The 21,681-nt window shown below is 45.1% G+C and overlaps 1 pseudogene; it reads right to left on the reverse strand.

The window, feature by feature from the left end:
• Positions 1–1,495: 1,495 nt before the first annotated feature.
• On the reverse strand, positions 1,496–20,318 carry LOC133240117 (coiled-coil domain-containing protein 3-like; annotated as a pseudogene).
• Positions 20,319–21,681: the final 1,363 nt, after the last annotated feature.

Consider the following 21,681-nt stretch of genomic DNA (forward strand, 5'->3'; position numbering starts at 1 on the left):
AGACCTCGAGATTCCCCATTCAACGCAAATTGAGGCCCGATTCCCCTGCCGTGACTCGAGAAGAATCCCGTGCTCCCCCTCGCAACTCAAAGGGAGATTGGACTTCCCTGGGGCAACACAAGAGGTTCCCTGATTTCCCTGTCATAACTCGATAGAAACCCCAAACTTCTCACCACAACTCTAGAAAAACCATGAGATTCCCCAGTCATCGCCTGATGAGGCCCTTCTTTTCCTGCAGGGCCTAAAGAGCAATCCTTAGTTCCCTCTCAAAGCTCCATAGGAGGCTTGACTTCCTTTAGGTCACTCAAAGGGCTCCAGGAGTACTGGTTGCAACTGGAGAGGAAACCACAGTGCTTAGCTTCAACTCGAGATGAGGCCTGACTCCTCAGGTGAACCTTGAACGCAACCCCGAGATCCCTGTCACCACTGGAGAGCAACACAGAGTTTCTGGACACAAGTCTAGACGAGCCCTATTTCCCCTGCAGTGACTTGCGTGGAATCCCGTGGTGCCCGTCACAACTCTAAATGAGACCTGATTTCCCTGAGGTAATATGAGCAGGACCCTGAGGTCCATGTCGCAACTTGATAGGAACCCCAAACTTCCCACCAAGCCTCGAGGAAAACCACAGGATTCTCCCCTCAACGCGAGATGAGGCCCTTTCCCACTGCAGCATCTCAAGAGAAGTCCCATGTTCCCTTTTGAAACTCGAAACAGTACTCGACACCCTTTATGAAACTCAGGAAGTTCCTGACATACCCATTCCCACTCAAGAGGAACACCGATTTTCCCGGCACACCTCAATCTGAGCCCCTTTGCCCCTCCTCATCTCGAGATGAGGGTCAATTCCTTTGCTTTGTCTGGAAAGGAATCCCGACGTTCCCATTGCACCTCAAGAGGAGGCCAGTCTCACAGTGAAACTCGACAGGAACCCTCATGGGTCGTGCCACTATGCCAAAGACACTGATTCCCCATCCACTCGAGATAAGGCTTATGCCCCTGCACCAATTGCAATGGATCCCCAAGTATCATGAATAAACATGAATAAACATTAAAACCATTTTCAGTGAAAAATATCCATATAGAAAAGGCCATGCAGATCCCATATTCACGTCTGCTTTAAATACATCAAGTTTGCCCAAATCACTGAAAATCTCAGTAACACTCTTAAAAAGAAAAAAAGAAAAAAAGAAAAGGATGGGAAGAAAAGATATATTCATACAATTGAACAATTGCTGAAATGTAAGTGGGGCTGTGGATTACATTATACTGTAGAAACCATATATTTTCCTGATTTTGGAGATTATGTGCAGGTTTTGCTGGAGCATGCACCCATTTTGGATAAAACACATAGAGTATTTCAGATGATGTGGCAAATGTGAGCACTTTTTTCCATTGCTAGGTGTTTTCTGTACATTTTAAATTCCCAGAAAGTAAATTATGTCTCAAAACAAACAAGTCAATACCGTAAAAGAAAATCAGATTAGACAGGCATGAAACTTTCCTATAGAGGTCAAGACTTACCCAGACGAAGTTCAAAGGAAGCTGTGATGCTCACTGCCCTTGAAGGAGTCCACATGGAATGAAGAAGTACTGTGGGAAGTCTATTAGTAACCACCATGCCTTGGGTCCTCTGGATGACCTATTGCAGGAGAAACAGATTTTACAAATAGAAGTTTCCCCATAACTTCACAAAAAGCTGTTATATTACATTCAGTAAAGTTGAATAATTTCCAATGAATTTACAATCATATAAAATACTACAACTTACAATCCCAGTCAATATACAAAAATCATTTGTGTTTCTATAAATTAATAACAATCAGAAACAAAAATTAAGAAAATCCCACTTATAATTGCATCCAAAAGAATAAAACATCTAGCAACAAACTTAATCAAGGACATAAAAGACCAGTAGTCAGAAAGCTAGAAAGCACTGATAAGAAACCAAAGAAAACACAAATAAACAGAAAACTATTTCACGCTCATGCACTGGAACAATGAGGAATTAAAATGTCCATTCCAACCAAAGCCATCAACAAATACACTGACTGCAATCACAAAATAATAGTCAATGGCCTTTTTCACAGAAATAGAAATATTCCAAATATTAGGCTGCTAAAATTGAACAGGACCTTAAATGGCCAAGAAGACTCTGAGAAAGAAGAACACAGCTGGAGACATCTTCCTCTCCGACTTCAAACTACATTACGGACCTGTAGTAACCACCACAGTGAGGAACTAGCAGGAACACAGACACATGAACTCCAGGAAAGAATAGAGAGCCCAGGAATGAACCCACACGTACGTGGTGAGTTCATGAAAATCAAACCAGGAACAAGCGAAGAGGAAAGGACAGTCTTCTTAAGAAACAGTGACAGGAAAACTGGCCACCTATTCGGAAGAACATCAGTGAAGGTCATCCTCTAGATCATCTAACAGAAATAAAACTGAAAACCCGCCATTTTGCACATGGAGCTCTTTCCCCCACTGAGTCCTGAGACGGACCTCCAGTCAGCACTCAGCTGGACACAGGAAACGTTTACTTTGTCGTCATTTTTCCCTCTTGCAGCGCCGCCCTGCTGGTGGGCACTGAGGCAACCCCGCTCCTCTCAGCCAGGACGCAGCCCTGCCCCGTTACCCAGAAGCCCGAGCCCTGAGGGCCCTGAGGAGACAAAACTGCCGCCAGCTGGTCACCGAGCTCAGTCTGAAGGCAAAGCGTCCTGTGCCCACGGGTCAGAGGGGGTTTTGGTGCCCCCCGTGGGCCGCCAGAGAAGAGCAGGCAGCCCCGCACTCACAGACCTCAGAGGGCTCACCCAGAAGCAGCTCTGCTGTGAGCACTCAGACTGGAAGCCCAAACTGAAATGGAGCAGAATAGCTCCGTGACCCTCCTCAAAACATGGCTAAGGTACAATCAGAGCCTGTATGGAATGCAGCCATAAAAAGGAACACATTTGAGTCAGTTCGAATGAAGGGGATGAACCTAGAGCGTATTAAACAGGGAAGTCAGTCAGAAAGAGAAAAACATGGAATCGAAAAGGATGGGTCTGACGAATCTGTTCACATAGCAGCAACGGAGATGCAGACATAGAGAACAGACTTACTGACAAGGGTGGGGAACAAGAGGGAGAGGGTGAGATGAATGGAGAGAGCAGCATGGATGCGTGTACACCAACATTTGTAAATAGACAACTAGTGGGGATTTGCTGTATGACTCAGGGAACTCAAACTGGGGCTCTGTAATAACCTAGAGAGGTGTGGATGGATGGGATGTGGAAGGGAGATTCAAGAGTGAGGGGATACATGTACACCTATGGTTAATTCGTGTGGATGTATGACAAATCAAACCAATATTATAAAGCAATGATCAATCAACTAAAAATAAATAATTGTTAAAAAAAAGGTGAAATGAACAGAAACACAAACTTTGCAACTAACACCATAATTCAATTTAAAAAATATACAATTTTAGAAAACAACAAAGGATCTACGTGACCTTTGGTCTGGTGATGAGTTATAACACACAACAAAAAAGTCAACTTACCAAATTAGGAATATAAATTATTTAAAACATTGACTTGTACAATTCTATACATTTACTCTGTGAAGGACCTTATTCAAGAGAACCAAAAGACAAACTGTTAAATGAACCACTGACCATCCACCCTTGCCAGGCAACAGAGAAGGGAAAACACTTGCAGGAGTCATCTTACAACAGGAGGTCCTGGTAAGGAACAAGGAACTAACAAGCTACCACCAACCAGGATTCTGGAGAGGTCAAAAAGAGATGGGAGACTGCAGTCTAGAGGTCCTACCAACTTCCCATGATCCTCCTCGCTGGAATCCATCTCGGCTGAGTGATGCATGTGCCCCCAGGAAGGATCCTGATTCAGAATGACTGGCAAGAGACAAACCAGAAACTAACCCAATGACCATAAACCCTGAGACGGTGAGCCACGTGGCAGAGCAGTTCTCTCCATTTCCCTCACCCTCCTGTCTTCCGCCCTGACAGCCCTTCCCAATGAAGTCTCTCGCTTGGACGGCACTCCTCTTCTCAAACAATTTGTTTCCAAGTGTCAGACAAGAATCCACTCTCAAGCCCTGGAAGGGATCCTCCTTCCTTCATCAAAACCACAATCCAGGAGAAAATATCTTCCAAATGCTACCTTGTAGAGAAGGCAATGGCACCCCTCCAGTATTCTGGCCTCAGAAATCCCAGGGACAGAGAAGCTTGGCGGGCTACAGTCCAACAGCAGGGCATTTCTGAGGGGAGGAAACAGTCCCAGGGAAGCTGAGGCACTTGCCAAAGGCCCCAGAGCTTTGGATGGCACAGCCAGAACTGTGGCTGAGGACTCCCAGTGGCCAGGCCTCTTGATCCTGGCCTCTCTCACCAGGTACATGTGTGGAAAACTAGAATCAAAAATATGAGTGAGGGCTTCCCTGGTGGCTCCATGGTAAAGAATCCACTTGCCAGTGCTGGAGATGCAGGTGTGATCCCTGCTATGGGAAGATCCCACATGCTATGGAGCCCGTGTGCCACAACTGCCGAGCCTATGCTCTAGATCCTGGAAGACACAATGCCAAGCTCACATACTGCAACCACTGAAGCCCGTGAGCCTGTACCCCACAACAAGAGGAGCCACTGCAGTGAGAAGCCCCCACACCACTAGTTATGGCCCATGCTCACCCGAACTAGGGAAAAGCCCACACACGAAGACCCAACACAGCCAAAAATAAATACAATTGTTTTCCTTAAAAATGCATATCTGACAAAGAATCTGTACTCAAATTGTCCAAGAACACTAGAGCAAACAAGCCCATTCATAATTGGTAAAGGTTGAAATAGACACCTGGCCACGGAGGGTATACTGATAGTAAACTATCCTACAGAAACATACGCAAGATACTGGTGGGATGCATGCACAGCCCCCTTTGGAAGACAGTCTGACAGTTTTTTTCAGTAACCACATGGGACAAGCGCTGAATTCTATACATGACAAGTGGTGGAGGCCAGGTATCTTACCATCGGAATGGGAAGTTACGGAGAAACGAAAGGAAAGGTTCCAAGATCCATGGAGACATCATCACAAATCACCTTTAACTGAATATGTTCAAACGTAAGCTGGAATACATGTATATATTTCCCAAGTATGGTCAGCTGAGCATATTTAGCTCCTACATGTATGTTTTGCATATCATTCTCTAATGAAAGGGAACAGGAAATGTCCCTGGTGGTCCGATGGTAAAGGATCTACCTACCAATGCAGGGAACACAGGTTCACTCCCTGGTGCTAGAAGATTCCACATGCCCAGGGGCAACAAAGCCCCCATACAACTATTGAAGTACTTGCATGCTCCAGAGCTCAAGTTCTGAAGCCAGAGAAACTGCTGCAATGAGAAGCCAGGTCACGGCCACTAGAGGGCAGGCTCTGTTCACTACAACTAGACATCTAGCAACAAAGACCCAGCATAATCAAAAATAATTCAATGTTAAAAAAAAATAAAAGGACAGAAGTTCTTTGAATAAATGACTGAGATTAGGGGTAAGGCAGTACATATATGAGCCAGGATAATCTTAAAGTATGACAAAGTAAAGAAAGTAAAGACAACTATCAAGCTGTCCAAACTGATACAAATGAATGATTACAGTTTTATCTGTATACACTAGCAAACAATAATCTGAAAAGGAATTAAAAAAAAAACAATTCCCTTTCAATAATGTCAACATTAATAAAAATACTTTGCCATGTTTGTAACGAGGATGACAAGACTGGCACACTGGAAATTATACACAATTGCTGAAAAAATATCCTGAATACATGTACAGATATCCCATAGCGATGGAAAGACTTAAGATGGCAATACCATGGAATGCATCTTCAATCTGAAATGAAGATCCAATATGACTTGATCACTCAGAGCTTTTGTGTCATAAAGTTTTATTAAAGTATAAAAGAGAGAAAGCTGCTGATATAGACTTCAGATGGGCGCAGAATACCCCCTGCTGGTCTTTAGCCAGATATTATACAGCCACTGCTAAGTCACTTCAGTCATGTCCGACTCTGTGCCACCCCATAGATGGCAGCCCACCAGGCTTCCCCGTCCCTGGGATTCTCCAGGCAAGAACACTGGAGTGGGTTGCCATTTCCTTCTCCAATGCATGAGAGTGAAAAGTGAAAGTGAAATCACTCAGTCGTGTCCAACTCTAGCAACCTCATGGACTGCAGCCTACCAGACTCCTCCATCCATGGGATTTTCTAGGCAAAAGTACTGGAGTGGGGTGCCATTGCCTTCTCCGATACAGCCACTAGCAGTCTGCTAAGGAAAGAAAGGCAATGTTTCAGAGAATGACACCACGCCCCTCACCCACAACATGCATTGAGATAACATTGGCAGCAGGTGAGTCATCCTGGGCCATAAAATGATTGACATGAATCTTGAAGAAAGGCAGGTTTCCAGGCAAATATATCGTTTCATTAACATAGATTAGGAGAACAAGGTATGAGTAAGACATACTTGTTTGTCAAGTCTGTTCTGAGCCTTTAGGGGGAACCGACCTGAAGACAGAGTCTAGTGGAAATACATAGTATATTAACTTAGCTTAAGACAAACATTTCCTTACAAAAAAAATGCATTGCTTAGCTCAAGGTTTGAGAAAAGTTGAGGTGGAGCCAGGAATCGTCACAGCAACACAGAATTTTCAGAGAAACCTCCTTTTAAATTTGTATGGAGAAGAGGAAAAAATGTAACACTAGTTTGTTTCCTCCAGCTGCTTAAGAGAGAGAGAAAAAAATGTCCGACACTTGCAGCCTATTCCCTCTGTCTAGAGACCCCCGGCCTTCCTGCTTGTTACCCTCTTGGGGCCTTTAGGAAGCAATACACAAGCTGACCCTAACATACACGTGGAATGACAAGGGACTCCAAAGAGCCAGAACCATCATATGAGTCTGCAGTTCTAAGGTCCTCTGGTATGCTGTGCTAAGTCGCTTCAGTCACGTCTGACTGTCAGAGCCCGCCAGGCTCCTCTGTCCATGGGAATTTTCCAGGCAAGAATACTGGAGTGGGTTGCCCTGCCCTCCTCCAGGGGATCTTCCCAACCCAGGGATCTGATTCCTGCATTGGCAGGGAGGGTCTTTACCACGAGCACTACCTGGGGCAAAAGTGCCTAAATGGAGATCAGGGAAACCCAGTGAGGAGAAGGGACTCAGAGGAAAGGAAGTGAGGGAAGGAGACTCTTAGTCACACTCAGAGAAGCCCAGTAGGTAGTTCTGCAGGTGGAAGAGAGGAGGAAGCAGGCTGGAGCTGTGTAGAAGATGAAAGAGGGAACTAAAGCAGGGGCCCCCAACCTCGAGGATCTAATGCCTGATGATCTGAGGTGTAGCTGATGAAATCATACTAGAAATAAGTGTTCGGTCACTCAGCGGTGTCCAACCCTTTGTAGCCCACCAGGCTCCTCAGTCCATTGAATCCTTCAGGCAAGAATACTGGAGTGGGCTGTCATTTCCTTCTCCAGGAGATCTTCCTGACCCAGGGACTGAACATGGGTCTCCTGCACTGTGGGCAGACTCTTTACCAACGGAGCCACCAGGGAACAAAAATAGAAATAGAGTGCACAGTAAATGGACTGCATTTGAAACATCCCAAAACTTTCCCCACCTCTGTCTGTCAAAAAATTGTCTTCCAAAAAAAAAACTCCCAAGGTCAAGGAAGGAACTTCAAGTGTACTCGACTGTCCCAGGTTGCTGGCTTAGGGAGATGCTGAAGCAGGGGTGTCCCAAGAGGTAGAACCTCCCTTGCGTGAGGTCCTCAACAGACCTCTGATAGCCTTGGTGATGAAGGGAGAGATTTGTTTCATTTTTTTTTTAATATCCTTGTGGGATAAACTTAAAACTTAGCAATTCTCTTACAGTCTTCCTAATAAAATGTTTTATTTCTTTACTGATATGTGAAGTACCAGCTGTGACAATCACTGTTCTAATATACCTCATAGTGTTGCTGACACTATGGATATAATTATGTGAAATTGAACTTATTCCATAAAAATGATGAAGCATCTGCCCTGTGCCCAGCACTTTCCAAGGGTTGGGGAGTACAATGAAAATACTCCATGAGATGCACAGCTGGTAGGCACATTCTTTAAAAAAGCCTTTTTACATTTCCACCAATAGTTTATTCTCAATGTCAACACTTGCCAATTAATGACCATGCTGGGTGGGAAGCTCATTAAAAACCTAGGAACCAGGGTTCCTGGAAGGATATCCTATTCTCCCTTGGACAGTCCTCCACCCTCTCTGGCTCTCAGTTTCCTCATCTGCAAAATCATGGACAACTGACTATAATTCATCCCTGGAACCCAAGTCTATTGAGGGGAAGGGGGAAATATTACTCCAAGGCCTGGGTGAGAGACCAGATTGAAAGAAAATATGTCATTGCTGGTTTTCAGTCAGACAGATACAATGAAGGAAGGAGCCCCTGGCTCTGCGGGATTTGCCTAGGGGTCTAGTCTGGGAAATTCTTACACATCAGGAGATGGCTCTGAGCTGGATTTCCACCAACAAGAACATCCATACAAAGGACAAGCCTGCATAGCTCTGTGCCCATCAGCCACAGGAAGAGACTGCCTCCAGACAGTCAGCAGTATTTACAAGTGACCTCCTAAGGCCTTCACCAAACTATAGGGGCACTTCTGAGTTTTCTGTTTCCCTCACTTTTCTGACTCTTTTCTTAAAAAAAAAACCACACATTTCTTCATAGAATGCCACAGTAGAAGGAAAATAGGCCTTCAATTTTTAGACCTCAATTTGCAAAGAATTTGGAGCTTGTTTTTTTTTTTTTTAATTAAAGCACCACATAATTTAAAAATTTTACACATTCTAATTGTTCATTTCCCAAACCCCAAACTTATTGCATTGGGGTCCCAATGGAAAGGCCCCCTCTCAGCAGGACATTCACAGATTCCACCATGAAAGGGCAGCAAGGTGCCCTCCTCCCTTCTTTTCTGCCTGGGTGGCCACCAGATGTTTAAATCCATCCACCCTAAACAATTTCTAGGGTACAACTGGTGGACCTTTCGCTTTCCCATCCCAGCAGGTAGTCAAGGGCCTGCTGGGCTGCAAAGTGGCAGAAGCAGGGCTGGGCCAGCCAGTCAGAGTAAGGGTTATGAAGTCCGCGCAGGTGAAATCACCAGGAAGGATAAATCCCTAGGACTTCCAGAAGGCACTAGGCTGCTTGGGAAAACCCACACAGGTCTGAGCTTTATGCGAAGGGGTAAAGCGGTAAAGGCCTTGACCCCAAAGGCGAGGCCTTGACCCCAAAGGCGAGGCCTTGACCCCAAACGCGAGGCCTTGACCCCAAACGCGAGGCCTTTCCACGACCACCAGGTTAGGGGGCTCCGAGACTGTGCCAAGAGAGAGGGCGGAATACGTGGTTCCCCACTCCACTGAGTCCCAGTTCCCTTACCTGTGGTTCACACCCCTCTGCTCCGCTCACTGGATGCCGATCCCTGGGGACCCAGGAGTGCACGAAATGGGTGTTCCCAGCCGCAATGGTGACCCCTGAGAGCACAACTGGGACCCCCTGCCCCGGACGCGCTCCTGGTGCGCCTCACTCCACCCCAACATGTGCTCCCGGTGCACCCCGCCCCCACGCCCACTTTCAGGAGAGGCCCGCGGGCCTTGCTGCTGCCCCAGATGAAACACAAGGACAAGCAAATCCATCCCACAGAGACAATCCAAGCTTTTTATCAGCTGATCTGTCTATGACTCAGGGATAAAACTATGACTACAGAAAGGAAAAATGACCTGACCTAGGACGGCCATGATACTCTATAGAACCAGACAAAATTGGTTACAAGGAAACTCTTTTTTTCTTGGAAACTGTAAAGCTGGTTCTTTTGCATATGCAATTAAAAACAATTAGCTTGTTACAAAGGCCTGCCTAGGGCAACGCTTGAAGTTAATCCTTGCCACAGAATTCAACAATTTCCCTGGTGGCTCAGACGGTAAAGTGTCTGCCTATAATGCGGGAGACCTGGGTCCAATCCCTGGGTCGGACGATCTCCTGAAGAAGGGAATGGCAAGCCACTCCAGTATTCTTGCCACCACCTGCCCCCCCCCACCCTCACCCCCCAAAAAAAAGCGGCTCAAAGAAATTTTTTAAATCTCAGGTGGAAAACTAGAAGATCCTTTGTCTCTCTGTGTGGATTTATGTATGTCTCAGTGTGAGTCTTCTGTTTTTTGATAATATTGCTCAAGTTCTGAGTTCTCATATAAATGGTCTCAAGAAAAGGAAGGCCTTACAAATCAAACAGTTGGAAATATAAGAAAACATTGACCTAAGTAAATTTCAGATTCACGTGAACTGGGAAATTGTCAATATTAAATATCTAGTATTTTTTTTTTTGCTACTCTACTATAGACATATCTAAGAGTCATTAATATTAAGCACAAAAGTTTCATAGTGCTTAGGTTTAGTATAAGTTAAAAATTGCTATATTGTTGTATCTGTCACAAGCTTGTCAACAAGAAAGTACCTCTAAACAACAACAACAAAAAATGTAAATATAATATGAGCTTTTAGATAAAATATTAATAATTATACTCTAAAATTTATATTTTTATAAATATATTATTATTATATTCTAAAATTTTTTCTCAACATTGAAACTCTGGTATCTAACACAGCAGCTGCCTCATGGCAGTCACTCAACAGTCACTTGCTAAAGACTGGACTCAACAATTCCACAAAATGAGGTGTGTACTGATATAATGTCATACATGTCCACATTCCATGTAATATCCATGGACTGGAAACAGTGTAACTACCTATCAACAGGGAACTTGATTAAATACACAGTAAGGCATTAATACAATGGAATATGACGCAGCTGTTTAAACCAATATACATGTCTAGATATAGCAACTTACATGTCTACTTACATGTACCCACTTGTGAACAAAGCAGGGCATAACCACGTGTGCACATTGCAGTGCCACTGGTACCAAAAGTGTGTGTTAGTCACACAGTCATGTCGACTCTTTGTGACCCCATGGACTGAAGCCCATCAGGCTCCTCTGTCCATGGGATTCTCCAGGCAGGAATATAGGAGTGGGCTGCCATGCCCTTAAAGAAGACAGTGAATCTTGACTGAAGTGTTTGTTGGGGGAGAATACTCATTGGAAGCTTACAAGAAACTAACAGTGGTTATTTGGAGGTAGGTGGGAACAGGGTGGATGGGTGTCAGAGGTGGGAGAAAAAAACTCTACTGACTACCATTTTATACTTTCAGATTTGGGAATCCACATGAACATGGTTTACAACTCAGTACATGAATTTTTAACTGCTCTGTGACCAGAACCCTGTAAATTCTGTTGAATGAGTTACAACACACGAGAGCTTCGCTATCACCTGTTCCCCGCTCTGCCACCTACCCTTTCACCATTGCTCCCACTGCCACTGCCCTGGCAAGACACAGGAAGCTTTTTAAAAGTTGCATCATCTTTAAGTTTTAAAGCCATACTTTCTAATGATCCATTTATAGTCATAAACCCCTCCATCACTCTTTACAACCGACAAAGTGCTTTCAAACCTATGATCTAATTGGGTCCTTAGGACAACCTGAGACAGTTTATATGTTTTGAAAGTGAAAGTCGCTCAGTGGTGTCCGACTCTTTGTGACACCATGGACTATACAGTTCATGGAATTCTCCAGGCCAGGATACTGGAGAGGATAGACTTTCCCTTCTCCAGGGAATTTGCCAACCCAAGGATCGAACCCAGGTCTCTTGCACTGCAGAGGGATTCTTTACTAGTTGAGCCACAAGGGAAGCCCAAGAATACTGGAGTGGGTATCCTCTCCCTTCTCTAGCAGATCTTCCTGACCCAGGAATCAAACTGGGGTCTCCTGCATTGCAGGCAGATTTTTTACCAGCTGAGCTATCAGGGAAGGAGAAAACTGAAGTTTTGGGAAATTAAGGGTTCTGCCTGAGGTCATGCCTCTGAAAATGGCACAGCCAATCCTGATTGCCTGATGAGGATGGCACCTCCCTCACCATCTTTTTCAACTCTAAAAAGGGAAAAAAGAAAGATGACAGGAGGTCTTCCACAGATTTTATGTCAGTCCCATGACACTCTAGGTCGGGTTGCTGTATGAGGGGGGTCAGTCTGGGTCGTGGTCCCGGGGGACAGGACTTGCTGAGAGAGGAAAACAGCCAACTTTTGTTTTGATTGTTACACTCACCCAGCAGGGAAGGAAAAAGGAAAGGAAAATGTTCTTGGCTGACGTGGAGAGAACCCTGACAGAAAATGGGATGGATGCTCTAACTTGCCAAAGACATCCCCGGAGGCCCCATTAACACCATGATACTGAACCAGAGAGATGCTGAACACTTAGGAGTGCTGCTGATTTGCTGGCAACTTTTGAAAGCAAGCTTATGTTTCCACTGACTGAAGCAAGGGGCAGGGAGGGGGGTCGAGGGAGAGGGGAGTGGTGGCATGTCTAAGGCTGGAATTAGAGAATGGGAGGATTTGGCTGCTGAGGACGGAGTTGCAGGTTGTCCTGGGTATGTATCACAAAAAGTTTCCCTACATCAGATTTTCCTCTGGTTCCATTTCTTAACCTCCAGACTGATCCTAGAGTCCCAGATTCATGTGATGCTGCAAGTGAATGAGAAGGAGGAGATGCACCCTTCATGACCACGATCTAAACACACCGTTCGAGCTGACTGGGGACTTAGAGAAGAGCAGCAGCAACAGTGGAAATGATGAGAATTCATCAGTGTGCCCCCTGAATTCATTGTCATCTAAGACCAGCATGTGATATAGGGAAATTGTGTAATGTGCACCATCCAGGGCCATTCATAATGGTCTCAGAACAAATGAAGGATTCACATGTTCCCATTAGCAAGAGTCCAACTGGAATAAAAAAGTGACCCAAACAAGCTCCTCTGACCCCGTCTAAGATGGAAGACCCATCACCTTAGGAAAAACAGACTGTTTGTGTAGTAACATGATTTATTTACCCTGCATAGGAGAGAAAGCAGAATACTCATCTTCACACAGAAAAAGCAGAGAGGACGTCCCTGGTGGCACAGTGGATAGGAATCCATCTGCCAGAGCAGGGACATTGGTTCAATCCCTGGTCCAGGAAGATTCCACAAGCTGCAGATCAACTAGGCCCATGTGCCAAAACTAGTGAACCCACAACACACAACTACTGAAGCCCATGTGCTCAGAGCCTGTGCTCTGTGATGAGGGAAACTAATGCAATAAGAAGCCTGTGCACTGCAACAAAGAGTAGCCCTTGCTTGCCATAACTAGAGAAAAGCCCTCATGGCAACAAAGATCCAGCACAACTGAACATAAGTTTTTTTGTGTTTTTTCTTTTTGTTTTAAGGCAGATAATTTTTAGTTTTAGTGTTTCGTTTTGTTTTGTTTTGTTTTTCAAGAAAGGAACAAGTAACTATCCATAACTCTTCATCTAATTCTGAAAACTTCAGTTCACAACAATTTTAATCACTGCAGAGAAAGTAAAAATTTCTCAAGGAATATCATAAAATATAAATGCTAGCACCTTAGTTTTATTTTAAACCTAAATTCTCAAATGAACTAGCTAATTTAACTCAGCTCTGATATGGTACCTTTCAAAGTGGGCAGAAGAAGGAGCCAAGATGTGATACATACAAAGTCCATCAACACCTCAATTTGGCTCTGCAGCAGCTCAGCAACCTGGGACAATTAATTCTCTTTCCCCAAAAGCTTATGATTCAGTGCAAACACACATACCCACCCTCTGTTATCTAAGAGACCAGGATGATGAAAGGGAAAAGGAATTCTCCCCAAGATCAACATCTGACCACCCAAAATAGGACTGCCTTCACATTAAATCAATTTTCCACAGTCTCATTGTTCTATTTGTTTCGAATGATGGAAAATCTAATTGCAGTAAAATGTTAATAGCGTCATTGTGTGACCACAGGGCTAATCAGTTATATATTTAAAGAGTTTGGGGTTCAGCTGTGAGGAATTTTTGGATCAATATCTGATCTCTTGACATCAATGTACTATTACCAAGGATTTAGGACATGAAGCAAAAATCCAACAAAATGGAGAACCACAGGACCAAGACTAAAAAGATTTAATTTGAACATGCTATGGCCTGACCCAGGCTGGGGATACTTAGGCTTATACTTGGTGGGTCCAGTTCAATGTGAAGTGGGCGCTGGCACAGAGTAAGAGTTGGGTAGGAAAAAAAAAAAAAAAAAAGAGTGGGGCAGAGGGAAAGAAAGGTGCTTAGATCCATGTGGGGAGTGAAATATATGACAAGCCCTCAGAAAATTTTGGCAAATCTTGAAAAGGGGTCAGGGAGTTGAGAACTGTCAGTAGGGTAGGCCTAAGGAAGAAACCCTGGATAACGTATGGAAAGGAAGAATCAACACTTTTCCGCAGTCAGATGTACTTGCCCACGATGAGAACAGTTTCTGTGCAAAGAACATGAAGAAAGCCTCCAGGTGCCATGGAGCCCTGGGCAGGAGGTTAGAAAGAACAAGGCCACTCCCCTAGGCCCACCCAGCAGACAAGAGAAGACAGCCCCCCCACCCCACCAAGGGCACCATAGATGGGGGAAAGAAGGAAACCACCTAATACATGCACATTGGTTCATTAACCCACATCAGAACTGTCTCCTGTGGTCTGTCATATGGTCCTATAAACATCTTGGTGGGAGACTGGGAGCGATGGGCCACGGCCTCCCTGCTCCCCTGGCTCAGTTGCAACAATGCCACTGCACAGAGAAAGTGATAGTCCTCGAAATATCCCCACAACTCAGGCATCTGCCTCAGACTGAAAGATGCCTTTTCTTTCTTCATGCTCAGAGTGATCCGGATCCTTCTGTTCCATGGGAACTAGATCCTGCCACTAAGGGTTTGCATGCTGCAACTGAAGATCCTGCATGCTGCAAGGAAGACTGAAGATCCCACATGCCACAACTAAGACCCAGCAGGGCCAAGTAAAAACATACATAAGTATTTGAAATCAACAACAGAAGTAGTCATAACAGCTCAGTGTATTGAGTGCTTACTCTCAAACACCTCACTAAAGGCTTTACCTATGGACATTCCCTGCATAGTTAAATCATGTCACATCCGCCCTAAGATACAGATGTTACAATGGCTTCCAATTTACAGAAGAGGAAACTGAGGCACAGCATGCCAACCTTCATTGCATCTTGTCCCCTCACTCTATGAGGAACCTCATGCCACACAGTACAGCCTGAGGACTCCAGAGTTTATGAGCAGTGCTTGTCAACTTCTGGGAGGGCTGTGGAGAGGGTGAAAAATACTTCTTGATCTGGACTTTGGAAGAGGACTCTTGACTCCCTTGCTCACAACATTCATATGAGTCATAGCTGTCTTATTATTTTGCTGTAGCACAGGGTATAGCCAATTCTTACCCTAGTGTCTTCTTGGACCTCCCAGTCACTGGAGAAAGTTGCCAGCTGCTGCCCTTGTGAACAGTTTGAAAACTGGAAAAGGCTAGAAAACATCCTTCTGTTCTCTCGAATGTCTGGAAGATGGCATCTTTCCATGGCATCTTGCCATGAGGCAAGAGGTTATAGTTCTCATGCATCCTAATTGGAAAAAAAGGAGGCAAGAGCTGTAGACTGGACACCCATGGGGTGTACCATCTTGAATCGAGAGTCAACAGAAGACTGTAACAGTGTTACCAGTTATACAATGTCTTTTTTATTATTTCAGTAGAGTTTAATTACAATGTTGTGCTAATTTTTGCTGTAAAGTGACTCAGTTATACATATACATACATTTTTTAATATCTTTTCCATTATGGTTTATCCCAGGAGATTGGATATGGTTCCCTGTGCTAAGGTAGGACCTTGTTGTTTATTGCAAATGTAACAGTTTGCATCTGCTAACCCCAAACACCCAGTCCATCCGTCTCCCTCCCTCCATTCCCCTTGACAACCACAAGTTTATTCTCCGTATCCATGAGTCTGTTTTGTATTTAGGTTCATTTGTGCCATATTTTACATCCCACATATAAGTGATATAACATGGTATTTATTCTTCTCTTCGTGACTTACTCCACTTAGTATAATTATCTCTAGTTCCATCCATGTTGCTGCAAATGGCATTATTTCTTTCTTGTTATGGCTGAGTAATGTTCATATATACATACCACATTTTCTTTAATCATTAAACTATCAAGGGACATTTAGGCTGTTTCCATATCTTGGCTGTTGGGAATCATGCTGCTATGAACATGGGGGTGCATGTATATTTCTGAATTACAGTTTTGTCCAGGGACATGCCCATGAGGGGGACTGCTGGGTCATATGGTGGTCCTGTGAATTTTCTGAGGATCCCCCATACTGTTTTCCATAGTGGCCAACTTACATTCCCACCAACAGTGTAGGAGGGTTCCCTTTTTGCCACACTGTCTCCAACATTTGCTATTTGTTCTGTTTTTGATGATAGCCATTCTGCCTGATAGGAGATGGTACCTGGCTGCAGCTTTGATTTGCATTTCTCTCCATTCTGAAGTAGATCAGCCCTGGGATTACTTTGGAAGGAATGATGCTAAAGCTGAAACTCCAGTACTTTGGCCACCTCATGCGAAGAGTTGACTCGTTGGAAAAGACTCTGATGCTGGGAGGGATTGGGGGCAGGAGGAGAAGGGGACGATAGAGGATGAGATTGCTGGATGGCATCACTGACTCGATGGACATGAGTCTGAGTGAACTCCAGGAGTTGGTGATGGACAGGGAGGCCTGGCGTGCTGTGATTCATGGGGTCACAAAGAGTCAGACACGACTGAGCAACTGAACTGAACTGAAGAATTAGTGATGCTGAGTATATTTTTATGTGTCTACTAGCCATCCACATGTCTTCTTTGGAGAAATGTCTATTAAGGTTTTCTGCCCATTTTTTATTTTTTTATTTGTTGTTGTTGTTGTTGTTGTTGAATTGTATGGTCTGTATATTTGAAACTAAGCCCCAGTCTATTGCATCATTTGCAAATATTTTCTCCCATTCTTTAGATTGTCTTTTTTTTTTTAACAGTTTTCTTTGCTGTGCAGAAGCTTGTAAGTTTGGTCAGGTCCCCTTTGTTCATATTTGGTTTTATTTCTATTACCTTGGGAGACTGACCTAAGAAAACAAAGGTCCAACTTATGTCAGAGAACATTTTGCCCATCCTCTCTTCTAGGAGTTTTATGGCATCATGTCTTATGTTTAAGTCTTTAAACCATTGTGAGATATTTTTGTGCAGTGTGAGGGCATATTCTAACTTCCCTGATTTACATGCAGCTTCCAATTACACATCTACAATACTCACATTAGAGGAGTCGCTCTCTGATTGTTTCTCTACCTCACACTGCACGTGTCTATCCTTAAGTTTTTCAAAACACATGAATTGGGGGATGGGTGCGGGTGAACATTTGTGTATCTCCCAAGCCTCCTTCCTTCTTCTAGTGGAGTGCTCCTTGTTTCCTGGGCAAAGGAAAGCCAATTGCAATGATCCAAGATTCAAGTCCTATCACTGCTACTTATCTCCTATTTGACACACAAAGGATTTCTTAAATTCTCTAAGCTCAAATGTACAATCTATAAAACGAGGATGACAACAGCATCTTTATTTGTTTAATGGTGGTGTAAGGAGTGCATTTTTTTTAAAAGTAAGTAAGTATTTGGCACAAAGTAAGCACAGTATAAAACTTAACATTTTTACAGAACCCTGCATAAAGTACCTGTTGGCAAGATAGAGAAGTCAAGAGAAGGAAAAGGAGAGATGGAAGCGGCCCTCCAGCCCAAAGTAGGCATTTGGGGGCTCACCAGGGAGTCTCCACTGCCACTTTCTCCTGTGACACTGACCAGAATCTGTTCTCCTCTCTGAGGGGCCCAGAATAACAGAGGAATGATTTGTATGTGGTTGTTAACACACATCAGGGCAACACAGCCCTGTGAAATAGAAATCTTGTCAGACTACCATTTGACTCTGTATCTCTGCCCTAACGTTTTATAAATATGTCAGAGAAAAAGAGGAAAGAGCTGGCTGACCACTAGAGAGCCAGTGGACAAAACTGTATTTCATTATAAAATCAGAAAAGAAAATAATGTCTTCTTAAGTACTGTGGCTCATTTTAATTTGGAAAATAAAGTTTTATTGTTGAATAGTTTTAGAGCTGGTTTCCCTAAATAAAGACATGTAAAAAGCTAAGTTTCTGCATATCAAGAAGGTACTACCTCATTCCTTGCCAGTTTTATTTAGAAACTGTACTTCTCCAGTATTTTGTTTTAATTCCACTTAATCTGGCTAAACCACCCAAGCCAACACAGAGCACGCCATGTATTATAAACTTAGATATTCTGGCTTTAATATGGAAAACAGGTGTTACCTGTGAGCTTACGGATGCCCCTCTGTGGAACCTTCTGTCTTCTTTCTCAGTGATGTGAAATCTCAAGAGCTAAAAGTTAGTCTGCAGACCAAGGTCATGGCCATTCCAAATATCCTTAATGCTATGCCACGTACTGGGAAGATGTGACTTATTGTCCAATCACTATTCGTTAGATTCAATTTTGAGGTTCCTCCCAGTTCCTCTGTATCAGCCTCCTCCTACAACTGGAGAGAACCAATGCATTAGGGTTCCACCTGCTGTTTTGTATTGAAAACTTCAGTTGAGCCCATAACCTGAACCCTTATCTACATACATTTCATCGTGACCACGTGACAAATGTTCATGGAACTTCACAAGATTCCAGGAGTCTCCCAACAGACAAGGCCTGGTCTAATTCACCTCTCTGTTCTTCAAAGCCCTGTGAGCACCTTCCCAATCCCTTCATGCCCCGGCTCCCAGGCCCTTCCTCTATAAACTTTTGCTATTTGGAAGAGCCTGACATTGAGGTCTGCTGGCAGCTGATATGAGCAAATCCAAGTGAAACAAGAGGACATCTGGGCTGCATTCCACACCAGTCCCATCTTGGCATTCAAGCAGGTGTGCAGGACTGAGTAACTACACATTCTTCATCTAACCTGCATCAGATGTTCTGCATCAGTTACTAGGATTTAATCTCAACCAACCTTGTTTGGCACATTATGCAGGTGAGGCTCTTGAGGTTCTTGCTGCTGCTGCTGCTAAGTCACTTCAGTCATGTCCGACTGTGTGTGACCCCATAGACTTGAGGTTCTTGACAAGGTCAGTAACTTGCTCAAAATGACAGGAAGAATGGAGCCAGAATTCCAACGACCATCTGATTCCAAAGGTGTTTGGATTGGTTTTGACCACTGTCCATCCCAAACAACTCCCACGGCATCCACTTTAAAATATAGTTTTCCTCCTCTATAAGGATTCCACCTCAATTAGGGTTCCACTGTCTTATTTCAAACTCCAGCAGACGCCATTGCCTGAACTCTTATCCACAGGCATCTCATCTGCACCACAGACCAACTTGCATGGAACTCAACCAGAAAGGGCTCCTGTCCTATTGCCCTTCATACTCCTCAGAGTGCTGTGACCAGGGCCTTCTTCCCCCATTAACCCCCACATAAACCTCTGCTATTGGGGATAGGCTGTTTGTTGCTGGAAGCTACCTTGAGCTTTGGCCTGAAACACTCTTCCCTGGTCAAGCACAGGAGCCATCCCTGTTTTTCCAATAGTGTTAGCCAGAGGCACCCAAGATCTCTGTAGACTCAACATGAGGAGCACCAAAGAGCACAAAATGGGAAGGAGACCAAGGCATCACTTAACATCGCCCAGACAGGATTCTGGAGGAGTTCCTGAGCCTGCTGGGGATAAAGGTACCTCTGCTGGCCATGCCAAGTGGCCGAAGGGATGGTATTGGCACGAGATGGCAGGCTCACCTGAGGAAGAAGAAATAGGCGTAATCCTGGACCACGGTGTGGGAGTGACAGGAGAAGTAGCCCAGGCCGGTGAGGTTGAGCCTGGAGCCCCCGGGCACCTCGAGCATGCTGCCACACCTGATTGCACAGCATCTCGATCTCAGCGGAGTAGAAGAGCCCCGCGTGGCTGGCCTCATACTGCCAGGGCAGGTTGTTGTACAGGCCGTGCACCTCCTCATGCAGCGCCAGCACCTTGGCGTGCACGATGATCTTGGCCAGCTCCGCTGGGCAGCCCTCGCTCAGGGGTCTCCACTCGGAGGGCAGCTGGCAGCCGCCGGCGGCCTCCAGCCCGCGGGCCAGGCAGAGCGCGGCGAGCAGCAGCTGGCGCAGCATTCCGGCGGCGAGGGCGGGCGGCGGGAGCCGCCGGGTGGGCGCCGCGCCCCAGGCGCACTACCCGGGGCGCATGGCCGGGGGAGAAGAGGAGCCCCGAGGCGGCAGCGAGAGCTTCGGGGAACCGGAAGTGCCGGGCCCCACCAGCAAGAGGCGCAGCCCAGGGCGCTTGGCTCCGTGCACCGCTGCGAAAGCTCAGCGTGCTGCTCCCTCCTCCGCCGGGATACCCCTGCGGGGCCTCGTTTGGGAGGCTTTTAAAAGGGCACGCGGAGGGCCGGCCACCGCCGCCTCCTGCCCGCCCGTGGCTGGGGCGTGGGCGGCAGCGGGATGGGCGGAGGCGGGAAGCCGTCCAGGGGCGCGGGGTGCTGGGGAGACTGGGCAGTCGGCGCTGGACCGGGAGCCCCAGGGCCGATCTCGGTGTTTACGCCAGCGCGGAGGTCCGCGGCGGAAAAGTCAGTGTGGGGAGAGGCGGCCCAGCCCTCTTCGGGCGCCCTGCGCACCGACCAGGTGGGAAGCTTTGCAGGCACAAAGCGCGCTCCAGACATGGCCTTCTTAGAATGATTGCTGTTAATTGCCATGAGTACTCAGCGTACGTTTTTGCATTTTCTGAGTAGTTCATTTATACTCAAATGGCACAGAAATCTAACTTAACCGTCGCAGAGTTTACCTTGGAAATTCTGTGTCATCTAATAAAACTTTTCGGAATCTCTCTCTCCCTTTCCATCTCTTATGTTTTAACGATGCTCTTAGGAAAGCCTTGGACATCTGAAAAGCCAAAGCCACATTGCTTGGATTTTCCTACAACTACATGGTCTCATGATTAACCTCATTCCTACCTTCAGATTCTGAACACCCTACACCTGAGAAACAGATTCAGAAGTTCCAAAGAGCTTTTCACAAGTCAATGAATGACTCTGAAGAGACCTAAACTCCACACTTAAATCTTTATTTCTAAATTAGGCAGTTCCTTTTATCTTCCAATTGCCTTAATTTCTCCACCTCTTCCACACTTTACAGTGGCATGCTAAGTGGGCCAGACTTCTCTCTAGTTCTCTCACACTCCAAAGTTACATCTAAGTAGGTTGCACCAAGATTTAGATTCAGGGTGAAAAAATAAGCTCCTCTTAGACGGTGAGCCTGAATCACATACTTCAACTCAGCTTCTACCAGAACGTTAAGCCCTGTCTGGTCCTACGGCCCGTTCAGTTATAAATTGAGTGGTACCGGAGTGCCTCTCATTATATGAGAATCCAATGTCTGGGTTGTTTAAAAGAAGCAAAACTTCTTAAAGAAAAATTTTTCATAAATAAACTGACTATTTATAAAATTAATGTCTAACTGAAGACCCGTTCTTTCAAGACATTAGTATCCATCCTACCAACATTATAGCAGATAATAAATTCAAGGACAGTAAAAGTGAAAAGAAATTGTAAATATTGCAA

Source organism: Bos javanicus, chromosome 27, assembly GCF_032452875.1.
Source record: "Bos javanicus breed banteng chromosome 27, ARS-OSU_banteng_1.0, whole genome shotgun sequence".
Taxonomy (NCBI): Eukaryota; Metazoa; Chordata; class Mammalia; order Artiodactyla; family Bovidae; genus Bos; species Bos javanicus.